This window comes from Dendropsophus ebraccatus, chromosome 4 (genome assembly GCF_027789765.1).
Source record: "Dendropsophus ebraccatus isolate aDenEbr1 chromosome 4, aDenEbr1.pat, whole genome shotgun sequence".
In the NCBI taxonomy this organism is placed as follows: Eukaryota; Metazoa; Chordata; class Amphibia; order Anura; family Hylidae; genus Dendropsophus; species Dendropsophus ebraccatus.
Genome location: NC_091457.1, coordinates 77,700,285 through 77,714,874, shown reverse-complemented (window position 1 = coordinate 77,714,874; position 14,590 = coordinate 77,700,285). Strand labels below are relative to the sequence as shown.

The window sequence follows — 14,590 nt, the reverse complement described above, 5'->3', positions numbered from 1 at the left end:
TTCTCTTTTTGCTAAACAAACAGGACATTTTTCTCCCTGCAGCATCAGAAACTATTTTATAGACGTTTGAGACAACAACCATATTGCTTCCCAGTGTAACAGTGCTCCTCCCGTGCCCCTATGTAGTAGACAAGCCCATTGTGTGCCCCATATAAGTAGTTTTCCCAAATATGTGCCCTATGTACTAGTGTATTAGTAGTAGTAGTACAGATGAGGGGATTAGCAGTACAGGTAAAGATGAGGGGTGTAGTAGTGGTACAGATGAGGGGTGTAGTAGTAGTAGTACAGGAACAGATGAGGGGTGCAGTAGTAGTAGTAGTGCAGGTAAAGATGAGGGGTGTAGTAGTAGTACAGGTACAGATGAGGAGTGTAGTAGTAGTACAGGTAAAGATGAGGGGTGTAGTAGTAGTAGTACAGGTAAAGATGAGGAGTGTAGTAGTAGTACAGGTAAAGATGAGGAGTGTAGTAGTAGTACAGGTAAAGATGAGGAGTGTAGTAGTTGTAGTACAGGTATAGATGAGGGGTGTAGTAGTACAGGTAAAGATGAGGGGTGTAGTAGTAGTAGTACAGGTAAAGATGAGGGGTGTAGTAGTAGTAGTACAGGTAAAGATGAGGGGTGTAGTAGTAGTAGTACAGGTAAAGATGAGGGGTGTAGTAGTAGTACAGGTAAAGATGAGGAGTGTAGTAGTAGTACAGGTAAAGATGAGGAGTGTAGTAGTAGTACAGGTAAAGATGAGGAGTGTAGTAGTAGTACAGGTAAAGATGAGGAGTGTAGTAGTAGTACAGGTAAAGATGAGGAGTGTAGTAGTAGTACAGGTAAAGATGAGGAGTGTAGTAGTAGTACAGGTAAAGATGAGGAGTGTAGTAGTAGTACAGGTAAAGATGAGGAGTGTAGTAGTAGTACAGGTAAAGATGAGGGGTGTAGTAGTAGTAGTAGTAGCACAGGTATAGATGAGGGGTGTAGTAGTAGTAGTACAGGTACAGATGAGGAGTGTAGTAGTAGTACAGGTATAGATGAGGAGTGTAGTAGTAGTACAGGTATAGATGAGCCTGGTGTAGTAGTAGTAGTACAGGTATAGATGAGCCTGGTGTAGTAGTAGTACAGGTACAGATGAGGAGTGTAGTAGTAGTACAGGTATAGATGAGCCTGGTGTAGTAGTAGTACAGGTATAGATGAGGGGTGTAGTAGTAGTACAGGTACAGATGAGGGGTGTAGTAGTAGTACAGGTAAAGATGAGGGGTGTAGTAGTAGTACAGGTACAGATGAGGGGTGTAGTAGTAGTACAGGTACAGATGAGGGGTGTAGTAGTAGTACAGGTACAGATGAGGAGTGTAGTAGTAGTACAGGTAAAGATGAGGGGTGTAGTAGTAGTAGTAGTACAGGTAAAGATGAGGGGTGTAGTAGTAGTACAGGTAAAGATGAGGAGTGTAGTAGTAGTACAGGTACAGATGAGGAGTGCAGTAGTAGTACAGGTACAGATGAGGAGTGTAGTAGTAGTACAGGTAAAGATGAGGAGTGTAGTAGTAGTACAGGTAAAGATGAGGGGTGTAGTAGTAGTACAGGTAAAGATGAGGGGTGTAGTAGTAGTACAGGTAAAGATGAGGAGTGTAGTAGTAGTACAGGTAAAGATGAGGGGTGTAGTAGTAGTACAGGTAAAGATGAGGGGTGTAGTAGTAGTACAGGTAAAGATGAGGGGTGTAGTAGTAGTACAGGTACAGATGAGGGGTGTAGTAGTAGTACATGTATAGATGAGGGGTGTAGTAGTACAGGTAAAGATGAGGGGTGTAATAGTAGTAGTACAGGTATAGATGAGAGGTGTAGTAGTAGTACAGGTATAGATGAGGAGTGTAGTAGTAGTAGTACAGGTATAGATGAGCCTGGTGTAGTAGTAGTACAGGTACAGATGAGGAGTGTAGTAGTAGTACAGGTATAGATGAGCCTGGTGTAGTAGTAGTAGTACAGGTATAGATGAGGGGTGTAGTAGTAGTACAGGTACAGATGAGGAGTGTAGTAGTAGTACAGGTAAAGATGAGGGGTGTAGTAGTAGTACAGGTACAGATGAGGAGTGTAGTAGTACAGGTAAAGATGAGGGGTGTAGTAGTAGTACAGGTAAAGATGAGGGGTGTAGTAGTAGTACAGGTAAAGATGAGGAGTGTAGTAGTAGTAGTACAGGTATAGATGCGGGGTGTAGTAGTAGTACAGGTATAGATGAGGGGAGTAGTAGTAGTACAGGTAAAGATTAGGGGTGTAGTAGTAGTACAGGTAAAGATGAGGGGTGTAGTAGTAGTACAGGTAAAGATGAGGAGTGTAGTAGTAGTACAGGTACAGATGAGGAGTGTAGTAGTAGTACAGGTAAAGATGAGGGGTGTAGTAGTAGTACAGGTAAAGATGAGGGGTGTAGTAGTAGTACAGGTAAAGATGAGGAGTGTAGTAGTAGTACAGGTACAGATGAGGAGTGTAGTAGTAGTACAGGTACAGATGAGGGGTGTAGTAGTAGTACAGGTATAGATGCGGGGTGTAGTAGTAGTACAGGTATATATGAGGGGTGTAGTAGTAGTACAGGTAAAGATGAGGGGTGTAGTAGTAGTAGTACAGGTAAAGATGAGGAGTGTAGTAGTAGTACAGGTACAGATGAGGGGTGTAGTAGTAGTACAGGTACAGATGAGGAGTGTAGTAGTAGTACAGGTACAGATGAGGGGTGTAGTAGTAGTACAGGTAAAGATGAGGAGTGTAGTAGTAGTACAGGTATAGATGAGGGGTGTATTAGTAGTACAGGTAGAGATGAGGAGTGTAGTAGTAGTACAGGTACAGATGAGGAGTGTAGTAGTAGTACAGGTACAGATGAGGAGTGCAGTAGTAGTACAGGTACAGATGAGGGGTGTAGTAGTAGTACAGGTAAAGATGAGGGGTGTAGTAGTAGTACAGGTAAAGATGAGGGGTGTAGTAGTAGTACAGGTAACAGTCAGGGACATAGCTAAGAGCATGGGGCAGACTGGGGGGGGAAGGGCATGGGGTACACTGGGCTGGAGAGCATGGGGAGCAAGGGGCAGACTAGGGGGGAAAGGCATGGGGTACACTGGGGGACATGCATGGGGCACACTGGGGGGAGCATGGGGCAGATCGGGGGGAGAATAGGGCAGATCGGCAGGGGCATGAAGCAGACCGGGGCAGGAGGGAACATACCTGGTGTACCCGCTCTGCGGGGGCGCACACCACCGGCACTTGCCCTCTCCTCCCGCCCGCACTACTCCCCGCAGCGGACCCGCCCCCATAGCCGGACGTGTACGCGCGCTTCCTCCCGGCCGCACATGGAGGTCCCCGGAGGAGGCTGCAGATACTGAAGCATCGGGTGATAGTGTCGCTGCTGTACAGCTCCAGCATCCGCAGCGATCACCCGATGCTTCAGTATCTGCAGCCTCCTCCGGGGACCTCCATGTGCGGCCGGGAGGAAGCGCGCGTACACGTCCGGCTATGGGGGCGGGTCAGAGGCGGGGACATAGGACGCTGCTGGGCGCTCTCGCTCCTCACGCTGTTTCAGTAGCTGGAGGATGCGAGCAGCCCGCGCGCCCAAATCCAATGATTTTTTTGGAAAATCGATTTTCGATTTTCCAAAAAAGTCAAATCGATTCTCAAATTCTGGGCGAATTAATCAAATTAATTCGATTAATCGCCCAGCCCTACTGAAGAGTCTCCACTGATGCATTGCCCCCTATAAATTTAAATATGCAAAAGGGTCAGTGGAGTCTCAGTTACGAGTCTCAAAACACGGGAATAGCCAGATATCCCTCCAGGGGAGGGAAGCCTATTGCCAAGGGGTGCCTCCCAGTGGGGAGATCACCAAACCACCCTGATACGTAGTCCCACTCGGTTGCAAGTATTGGAACATAAATAGGAAAATACCAGGGTGGCCCCTTACACGTCAAAGTCTACCTCTGTGGTGAGTATTGCGACATGACAAGGGTTTACCAAGGCAGGAATCCATCCATCCACAGACGATCGTTTCGGGGTAGTTGCCCCTCATCAGTGTGGAGTAGGATTCTGCCTAACAGGGGCAATGAAAAATAGACCAACAAAACACAGCAATCGCTGAGCTCAGGGAGACCAGCGACAAAAAAAAAATCAGATGGAGTACTCACTGAAGAGTCTCCACTGATGCATTGCCCCCTATAAATTTAAATATGCAAAAGAAGGGTCCGTGGAGACTCAGTTACGAGTCTCAAAACACGGGAATAGCCATCGGATTTCTTTGTCGCTGGTCTCCCTGAGCTCAGCGATTGCTGTGTTTTGTTGGTCTATTTTTTATTGCCCCTCTTAGCCAGAATCCTACTCCACACTGACGAGGGGCAACTACCCCGAAACGATCGTCTGTGGATGGATGCCTGCCTTGGTAAACCCTTGTCATGTCGCAATACTCATTACAGAGTTAGACTTTGACGTATAAGGGGCCACCCTGGTATTTCCCTATTTATGTTCCAATACTCGCAACCGAGTGGGACTTAAGGGGCTACGTATCAGGGTGGTTTGGTGATCTCCCCACTGGGAGGCACCCCCTTGGCAATAGGCTTCCCTCCCCTGGAGGGATATCTGGCTATTCCCGTGTTTTGAGACTCGTAACTGAGACTCCACAGACCCTTCTTTTGCATATTCTACATATCAGCAGTAAGAAAACACTAAGATCCACAAGGATCAGACAAATGCTGGACACACTGATAACATAATAATGTAAAAATATCCTTTATTAGCTCAAATTATACCATACTAAAATTCAGAAAATGCAGATGAAAGCAGTACAGAACACCAGTGCAACAGTATACTGTTTTATAGTAAGATAACAGTTGTGTATAACACATGGTGGGTCAGCTGGCGCAAAAAAATTACCCTTAGTAGACGATCTCTCCTCCCCTCTCTGACGCGGCTACATTATAATCAATGGAACCGCCTCACAGAGGGGAGTATAGAAACAAACATGAGGACGCTTCCTAGTGCAATACAATCAGCAAAGGTGAGCACACACAAAAGTGTATTGAAATTAACTCACCTAGTCGAGTTGTGCAGAAATAGGCACAACTCTATAGAAGTGTGTTGTGCTATACATAAGTCACCGCAGCTCAAAGGAAGAGGGATCACCACCCGTGTCCACCGGTGTCAGGAAAATGTAAGACAGAATGGCTCCATCCAGACCTATCGTGCCACTTGATCCTCTATGAAATCCCAAGCGCAGGTGAGTGGTTACCACGGTCCGTGATAGACGCAGTAGGGATGGACCATCAATTCAGGGGCACAAATTTATTAATAAGCGCTTATTAATAAATTATTTGTGTTCTGAATTGATGGTCCAGCTCTACTGCATCTATCATGGACTGTGGTAACCACTCACCTGCGCTTGGGATTTCATAGAGGATCAAGTGGCACGATAGGTCTGGATCGAGCCGTTCTGTCTCACAGAGGGGAGGGAAGATCATCACACGGGGGGCGGCGGGCCAGCCCTCAGTGCTTCATAATGGACAGGTGCCTGAGAATAGACCATAGAGGAGGGCCATAATCTGCTCTTATATGAGAGAGGAGGGCCATGAGACGCAGTCTGTATGACAGAGGAGGGCCATGAGCTGCAGCCTATATGAGGGAGGAGGGCCATTAGAGGCAGTCTGTATGACAGAGGAGGACCATGAGCTGCAGCCTATATGAGGGAGGAGGGTAATGAGCAGCAGCCTTTATGAGGGAGGAGGGCCATGAGAGGCACTCTGTATGACAGAGGAGAGCCATAAGCGGCAGCCTATATGAGGGAGGAGGACCATGAGCAGCAGCCTATATGAGGAAGGAGGGCCATGAGTGGCAGCCTATATGAGAGAGGAGGGCAATGAGCAGCAGCCTATATGAGGGAAGAGGGCCATGAGCGGCAGCCTATATGAGGGAGGAGGGTAATGAGCAGCAGCCTATATGAGGGAGGAGGACCATGAGCGGCAGCCTATATGAGGGAGGAGGGTAATGAGCAGCAGCCTATATGAGGGAGGAGGGTAATGAGCAGCAGCCTATATGAGGGAGGAGAGCCATGAGAGGCACTCTGTATGACAGAGGAGAGCCATAAGCGGCAGCCTATGTGATAGAGGGCCATGAGCGGCAGCCTATATGAGGGAGGAGGGTAATGAGCAGCAGCCTATATGAGGGAGGAGGGCCATGAGCTGCAGCCTATATGCGGGAGGAGGGTCATGAGCTGCAGCCTATATGCGGGAGGAGGTCCATGAGCTGCAGCCTATATGAGGGAGGAGGGCCATGAGCGGCAGCCTATATAAAGGGAGGAGGGCCATGAGCTGCATTCTATATGAGGGAGGAGGGCCATGAGCAGCAGTCTGTATGACAGAGAAGGACCATGAGCTGCAGCCTATATGAGGAAGGAGGACCATGAGCTGCAGCCTATATGAGGGAAGAGGGCCATGAGCGGCAGCCTATATGAGGAAGGAGGACCATGAGCTGCAGCCTATATAAGGGAGGAGGGCCATGAGCTGCAGCCTATATGAGGAAGGAGGACCATGAGCTGCAGCCTATATGAGGGAGGAGGGCCATGAGCGGCAGCCTATATGAGGAAGGAGGACCATGAGCTGCAGCCTATATGAGGGAGGAGGGCCATGAGCTGCAGCCTATATGAGGGAGGAGGGCCATGAGCTGCAGCCTATATGAGGGAGGAGGGCCATGAGCTGCAGCCTATATGAGGAAGGAGGACCATGAGCTGCAGCCTATATGAGGGAGGAGGGCCATGAGCGGCAGCCTATATGAGGGAGGAGGGCCATGAGCGGCAGCCTATATGAGGGAGGAGGGCCATGAGCTGCAGCCTATATGAGGGAGGAGGGCCATGAGCGGCAGCCTATATGAGGGAGGAGGGCCATGAGCTGCAGCCTATATGAGGGAGGAGGGCCATGAGCAGCAGCCTATATGCGGGAGGAGGGCCATGAGCGGCAGCCTATATGAGGGAAAAGGGCCATGAGCTGCAGCCTATATGAGGGAAGAGGGCCATGAGCGGCAGCCTATATGAGGGAGAAGGGCCATGAGTGGCAGCCTATATGAGAGAGGAGGGCCATGAGCGGCAGCATATATGAGGGAGGAGGGCCATGAGCGGCAGCCTATATGAGGGAGGAGGGCCATGAGCTGCAGTCTATATGAGGGAGGAGGGCCATGAGCTGCAGCCTATATGAGGGAAGATGGCCATGAGCGGCAGCCTATATGAGGGAGGAGGGCCATGAGCTGCAGCCTATATGAGGGAGGAGGGCCATGAGCGGCAGCCTATATGAGGGAGGAGGGCCATGAGCGGCAGCCTATATGAGGGAGGAGGGCAATGAGCGGCAGCCTATATGAGGGAGGAGGGCCATGAGCGGCAGCCTATATGCGGGAGGAGGGCCATGAGCGGCAGCCTATATGACGGAAGAGGATATATTTTCAGCAGTCTAAGGGGAGAAGGGGAAATCATGACCAGCAGAATATTAGGGTATGTGCACACTGCTGAAAAGTGACGAAAACTCTGTCGCGTAATCCGCCGCTCGCGGGCTGCGGCGGGCACGCATGTCCCTGCCCGTGTCATAGACTCCATTCTATGCACAGGCGGATTCCTTCCTCCGTCCAAAGAATGATCAAGTTCATTCTTTGGACGGAGGAAGGAATCCGCCCGTGCATAGAATGGAGTCTATGACACAGGTGGAGACGCACGTGCTCGCCGCAGTCCACGAGCGGCGGATTACATAGTTACAGTACATAGTTAATACGGTTGGAAAAAAACACATGTCCATCAAGTTCAACCAAGTTTCCTATGCACATACCCTTAGAGAAGAAGGTCACAAGTGGCAGTCTGTGTCAGAGAAGGGGGGGAGAAGGGGGGGATAAGCAGCAGAATACGTGAGAGAAAGGGAGATATCTTCAGCAGTCTATGTGAGAAAGGGGGCCCATGAACTACAGAATATGTGCAGAGAGGCATGAGAAGCAGTGTATGGAGGGGGGTCTAATTTGGGGTCGGAATTGACTTTGTGGTTTAATCTAATGCTCATGATTTTCTAGTTTTGCCACTGAGAGGATCACTATCCCCATCCTCTGCACCTATATCATCTTGAGTACAGTATATGGGAGGCACTAGGTACACTAATGGGGACACATAGGGCAGCATTTATAGTATTTGAAGTATCAGCAGGATGCCAGTATTAAAGGATGGGGGTTGTGTTGCTATAGATCAGGGGTGTCAAACTCACACCCGTCAGTTGTTACACAACTACAATCCCCATCATGCTTGGACAGGCAATGCTTTGCTATGGGGTTAAGCCTTTACTCTATAGAGCCCTGGTAACGGCAATCGCCTCTAACAGGACTTCGTCATGGGCGGTCTTGCCATCTGCAGGCCATGATTTTTTTTATTGGCATGTCCCAAGAAGATGTTGTTGCCCCTGATGTCTGCTGCCATCTGGGGACTATTAGATGAGGGGATAGCTGGCCTCTATTCCCTGGGAGATGTCTGCTGCCATCTGGGGACTATTAGATGAGGGGATAGCTGGCCTCTTTCCCTTGGAGATGTCTGCTGCCATCAGGGGACTATTAGATGAGGGGATAGCTGGCCTCTATTTCCTGGGAGATGTCTGCTGCCATCAGGGGACTATTAGATGAGGGGATAGCTGGCCTCTATTCCCTGGGAGACGTCTGCTGCCATCAGGGGACTATTAGATGAGGGGATAGCTGGACAATATTCCCTGGGAGATGTCTGCTGCCATCAGGGGACTATTAGATGAGGGGATAGCTGGCCTCTTTCTCTGGGAGATGTCTGCTGACATCAGGGGACTATTAGATGAGGGGATAGCTGGCCTCTATTTCCTGGGAGACGTCTGCTGCCATCAGGGGACTATTAGATGAGGGGATAGCTGGCCTCTATTCCCTGGGAGACGTCTGCTGCCATCTGGGGATTATTAGATGAGGGGATAGCTGGCCTCTGTTCCAAGGGAGATGTCTGCTGCCATCAGGGGACTATTAAATGGGGGGATAGCTGGCCTTTATTCCCTGGGAGATGTCTGCTGCCATCAGAGGACTATTAGATGAGGGGATAGCTGGCCTCTATTCCTGGGAGACGTCTGCTGCCATCAGGGGACTATTAGATAAGAGGGGATAGCTGGCCCCTATTCCCTGGGAGATGTCTGCTGCCATCAGGGGACTATTAGATGAGGGGATAGCTGTACTATATTTCCTGGGAGACGTCTGCTGCTATCTGGGGACTATTGGATGAGGGGATAGCTGGCCTCTATTCCCTGGGAGATGTCTGCTGCCATCAGAGGACTGTAAGATGAGGGGATAGCTGGCCTCTATTCCCTGGGAGATGTCTGCTGCCATCTGGGGACTATTAGATGAGGGGATAGCTGGCCTCTATTCCCTGGGAGATGTCTGCTGCCATCAGGGGACTATTAGATGAGGGGATAGCTGGCCTCTATTCCCTAGGAGACGTCTGCTGCCATCAGAGGACTGTTAGATGAGGGGATAGCTGGCCTCTATTCCTGGGAGACGTCTGCTGCCATCAGGGGACTATTAGATGAGGGGATAGCTGGACTTTATTCCCTGGGAGACGTCTGCTGCCATCAGGGGACTATTAGATGAGGGGATAGCTGCATTCTATTCCCTGGGAGACGTCTGCTGCCATCAGGGGACTATTAGATGAGGGGATAGCTGGCCTCTATTCCCTGGGAGATGTCTGCTGCCATCACAGGACTATTAGATGAGGGGATAGCTGGCCTCTTTCCCTGGGAGATGTCTGCTGCTATCTGGGGACTATCAGATGAGGGGATAGCTGGCCTCTATTCCTAGGATATGTCTGCTGCCATCAGGGGACTATCAGATGAGGGGATAGCTGGCCTCTATTCCTAGGATATGTCTGCTGCCATCAGGGGACTATTAGTTGAGGGGATAGCTGGCCTCTATTCCCTAGGAGAAGTCTGCTGCCATCAGAGGACTGTTAGATGAGGGGATAGCTGGACTCTATTCCCTAGGAGATGTCTGCTGCCATCAGGGGACTGTTAGATGAGGGGATAGCTGGACTCTATTCCCTGGGAGATGTCTGCTGCTATCTGGGGACTATTGGATGAGGGGATAGCTGGCCTCTATTCCCTGGGAGATGTCTGCTGCCATCAGGGGACTATTAGATGAGGGGATAGCTGTACTATATTTCCTGTGAGACGTCTGCTGCCATCTGGAGACTATTAGATGAGGGGATAGCTGGCCTCTATTCCCTGGGAGACGTCTGCTGCCATCTGGAGACTATTAGATGAGGGGATAGCTGGCCTCTATTCCCTGGGAGATGTCTGCTGCCATCAGAGGACTGTTAGATGAGGGGATAGCTGGCCTCTATTCCTGGGAGACGACTGCTGCCATCACAGGACTATTAGATGAGGGGATAGCTGGCCTCTATTCCCGGGAGACGTCTGCTGCCATCAGAGGACTGTAAGATGAGGGGATAGCTGGCCTCTATTCCTTGGGAGATGTCTGCTGCCATCAGAGGACTGTTAGATGAGGGGATAGCTGGACAGTATTCCCTGGGAGATGTCTGCTGCTATCTGGGGACTATTAGATGAGGGGATAGCTGGCCTCTATTCCCTGGGAGATGTCTGCTGCCATCAGGGGACTATTAGATGAGGGGATAGCTGGAGTATATTCCCTGGGAGACGTCTGCTGCCATCAGGGGACTATTAGATGAGGGGATAAATGGCCTCTTTCCCTGGGAGACGTCTGCTGCCATCTGGAGACTATTAGATGAGGGGATAGCTGGCCTCTATTCCCTGGGAGACGTCTGCTGCCATCTGGGGACTATAAGATGAAGGGATAGCTGGCCTCTATTCCCTGGGAGATGTCTGCTGCTATCAGGGGACTAATAGATGAGGGGATGGCTGGCCTCTATTCCCTGGGAGACGTCTGCTGCCATCAGGGTACTATTAGATGAAGGGATAGCTGGCCTCTATTCCCTGGGAGACGTCTGCTGCCATCAGAGGACTATTAGATGAGGGGATAGCTGGCCTCTATTCCTGGGAGATGTCTGCTGCCATCTGGAGACTATTAGATGAGGGGATAGCTGGCCTCTATTCCCCGGGAGATGTCTGCTGCCATCAGGGGACTATTAGATGAGGGGATAGCTGCCCTCTATTCCCTGGGAGACGTCTGCTGCCATCTGGGGACTATTAGATGAGGGGATAGCTGGACTATATTCCCTGGGAAACGTCTGCTGCCATCTGGGGACTATTAGATGAGGGGATAGCTGGACTATATTCCCTGGAAGATGTCTGCTGCCATCTGGGGACTATTAGATGAGGGGATAGCTGGCCTCTATTCCCTGGGAGACGTCTGCTGCCATCTGGGGACTATAAGATGAAGGGATAGCTGGCCTCTATTCCCTGGGAGATGTCTGCTGCTATCAGGGGACTAATAGATGAGGGGATGGCTGGCCTCTATTCCCTGGGAGACGTCTGCTGCCATCTGGGGATTATTAGATGAGGGGATAGCTGGCCTCTGTTCCAAGGGAGATGTCTGCTGCCATCAGGGGACTATTAAATGGGGGGATAGCTGGCCTTTATTCCCTGGGAGATGTCTGCTGCCATCAGAGGACTATTAGATGAGGGGATAGCTGGCCTCTATTCCTGGGAGACGTCTGCTGCCATCAGGGGACTATTAGATAAGAGGGGATAGCTGGCCCCTATTCCCTGGGAGATGTCTGCTGCCATCAGGGGACTATTAGATGAGGGGATAGCTGTACTATATTTCCTGGGAGACGTCTGCTGCTATCTGGGGACTATTGGATGAGGGGATAGCTGGCCTCTATTCCCTGGGAGATGTCTGCTGCCATCAGAGGACTGTAAGATGAGGGGATAGCTGGCCTCTATTCCCTGGGAGATGTCTGCTGCCATCTGGGGACTATTAGATGAGGGGATAGCTGGCCTCTATTCCCTGGGAGATGTCTGCTGCCATCAGGGGACTATTAGATGAGGGGATAGCTGGCCTCTATTCCCTAGGAGACGTCTGCTGCCATCAGAGGACTGTTAGATGAGGGGATAGCTGGCCTCTATTCCTGGGAGACGTCTGCTGCCATCAGGGGACTATTAGATGAGGGGATAGCTGGACTTTATTCCCTGGGAGACGTCTGCTGCCATCAGGGGACTATTAGATGAGGGGATAGCTGCATTCTATTCCCTGGGAGACGTCTGCTGCCATCAGGGGACTATTAGATGAGGGGATAGCTGGCCTCTATTCCCTGGGAGATGTCTGCTGCCATCACAGGACTATTAGATGAGGGGATAGCTGGCCTCTTTCCCTGGGAGATGTCTGCTGCTATCTGGGGACTATCAGATGAGGGGATAGCTGGCCTCTATTCCTAGGATATGTCTGCTGCCATCAGGGGACTATCAGATGAGGGGATAGCTGGCCTCTATTCCTAGGATATGTCTGCTGCCATCAGGGGACTATTAGTTGAGGGGATAGCTGGCCTCTATTCCCTAGGAGAAGTCTGCTGCCATCAGAGGACTGTTAGATGAGGGGATAGCTGGACTCTATTCCCTAGGAGATGTCTGCTGCCATCAGGGGACTGTTAGATGAGGGGATAGCTGGACTCTATTCCCTGGGAGATGTCTGCTGCTATCTGGGGACTATTGGATGAGGGGATAGCTGGCCTCTATTCCCTGGGAGATGTCTGCTGCCATCAGGGGACTATTAGATGAGGGGATAGCTGTACTATATTTCCTGTGAGACGTCTGCTGCCATCTGGAGACTATTAGATGAGGGGATAGCTGGCCTCTATTCCCTGGGAGACGTCTGCTGCCATCTGGAGACTATTAGATGAGGGGATAGCTGGCCTCTATTCCCTGGGAGATGTCTGCTGCCATCAGAGGACTGTTAGATGAGGGGATAGCTGGCCTCTATTCCTGGGAGACGACTGCTGCCATCACAGGACTATTAGATGAGGGGATAGCTGGCCTCTATTCCCGGGAGACGTCTGCTGCCATCAGAGGACTGTAAGATGAGGGGATAGCTGGCCTCTATTCCTTGGGAGATGTCTGCTGCCATCAGAGGACTGTTAGATGAGGGGATAGCTGGACAGTATTCCCTGGGAGATGTCTGCTGCTATCTGGGGACTATTAGATGAGGGGATAGCTGGCCTCTATTCCCTGGGAGATGTCTGCTGCCATCAGGGGACTATTAGATGAGGGGATAGCTGGAGTATATTCCCTGGGAGACGTCTGCTGCCATCAGGGGACTATTAGATGAGGGGATAAATGGCCTCTTTCCCTGGGAGACGTCTGCTGCCATCTGGAGACTATTAGATGAGGGGATAGCTGGCCTCTATTCCCTGGGAGACGTCTGCTGCCATCTGGGGACTATAAGATGAAGGGATAGCTGGCCTCTATTCCCTGGGAGATGTCTGCTGCTATCAGGGGACTAATAGATGAGGGGATGGCTGGCCTCTATTCCCTGGGAGACGTCTGCTGCCATCAGGGTACTATTAGATGAAGGGATAGCTGGCCTCTATTCCCTGGGAGACGTCTGCTGCCATCAGAGGACTATTAGATGAGGGGATAGCTGGCCTCTATTCCTGGGAGATGTCTGCTGCCATCTGGAGACTATTAGATGAGGGGATAGCTGGCCTCTATTCCCCGGGAGATGTCTGCTGCCATCAGGGGACTATTAGATGAGGGGATAGCTGGCCTATATTCCCTGGGAGATGTCTGCTGCCATCAGGGGACTATTAGATGAGGGGATAGCTGCCCTCTATTCCCTGGGAGACGTCTGCTGCCATCTGGGGACTATTAGATGAGGGGATAGCTGGACTATATTCCCTGGGAAACGTCTGCTGCCATCTGGGGACTATTAGATGAGGGGATAGCTGGACTATATTCCTGGAAGATGTCTGCTGCCATCTGGGGACTATTAGATGAGGGGATAGCTGGCCTCTATTCCCTGGGAGACGTCTGCTGCCATCAGGGGACTATTAGATGAGGGGATAGCTGGCCTCTATTCCCTGGGAGACGTCTGCTGCTATCTGGGTACTATTAGATGAGGGGATAGCTGGACTATATTCCCTGGGAGACATCTGCTGCCATCTGGGGACTATTAGATGAGGGGATAGCTGGCCTCTATTCCCTGGGAGATGTCTGCTGCAATCTGGGGACTATTAGATGAGGGGATAGCTGGACTATATTCCCTGGGAGACGTCTCCTGCTATCTGGAGACTATTAGATGAGGGGATAGCTGGACTATATTCCCTGGGAGATGTCTGCTGCCATCAGGGGACTATTAGATGAGGGGATAGCTGGACTATATTCTCTGGGAGACGTCTGCTGCCATCAGGGGACTATTAGATGAAGGGATAGCTGGCCTCTATTCCCTGGGAGACGTCTGCTGCCATCAGAGGACTATTAGATGAGGGGATAGCTGGCCTCTATTCCTGGGAGATGTCTGCTGCCATCTGGAGACTATTAGATGAGGGGATAGCTGGCCTCTATTCCCCGGGAGATGTCTGCTGCCATCAGGGGACTATTAGATGAGGGGATAGCTGGCCTATATCCCCTGGGAGATGTCTGCTGCCATCAGGGGACT

General features: G+C 50.7%; 1 protein-coding gene across 2 annotated transcripts in view; it reads right to left on the bottom strand.

Moving 5' to 3' along the window:
- The window catches only part of TCF25 (transcription factor 25), a 42,637-nt gene that overhangs the window by 26,132 nt on the left and 1,915 nt on the right, over window positions 1–14,590 (bottom strand). The window lies entirely within an intron of this gene.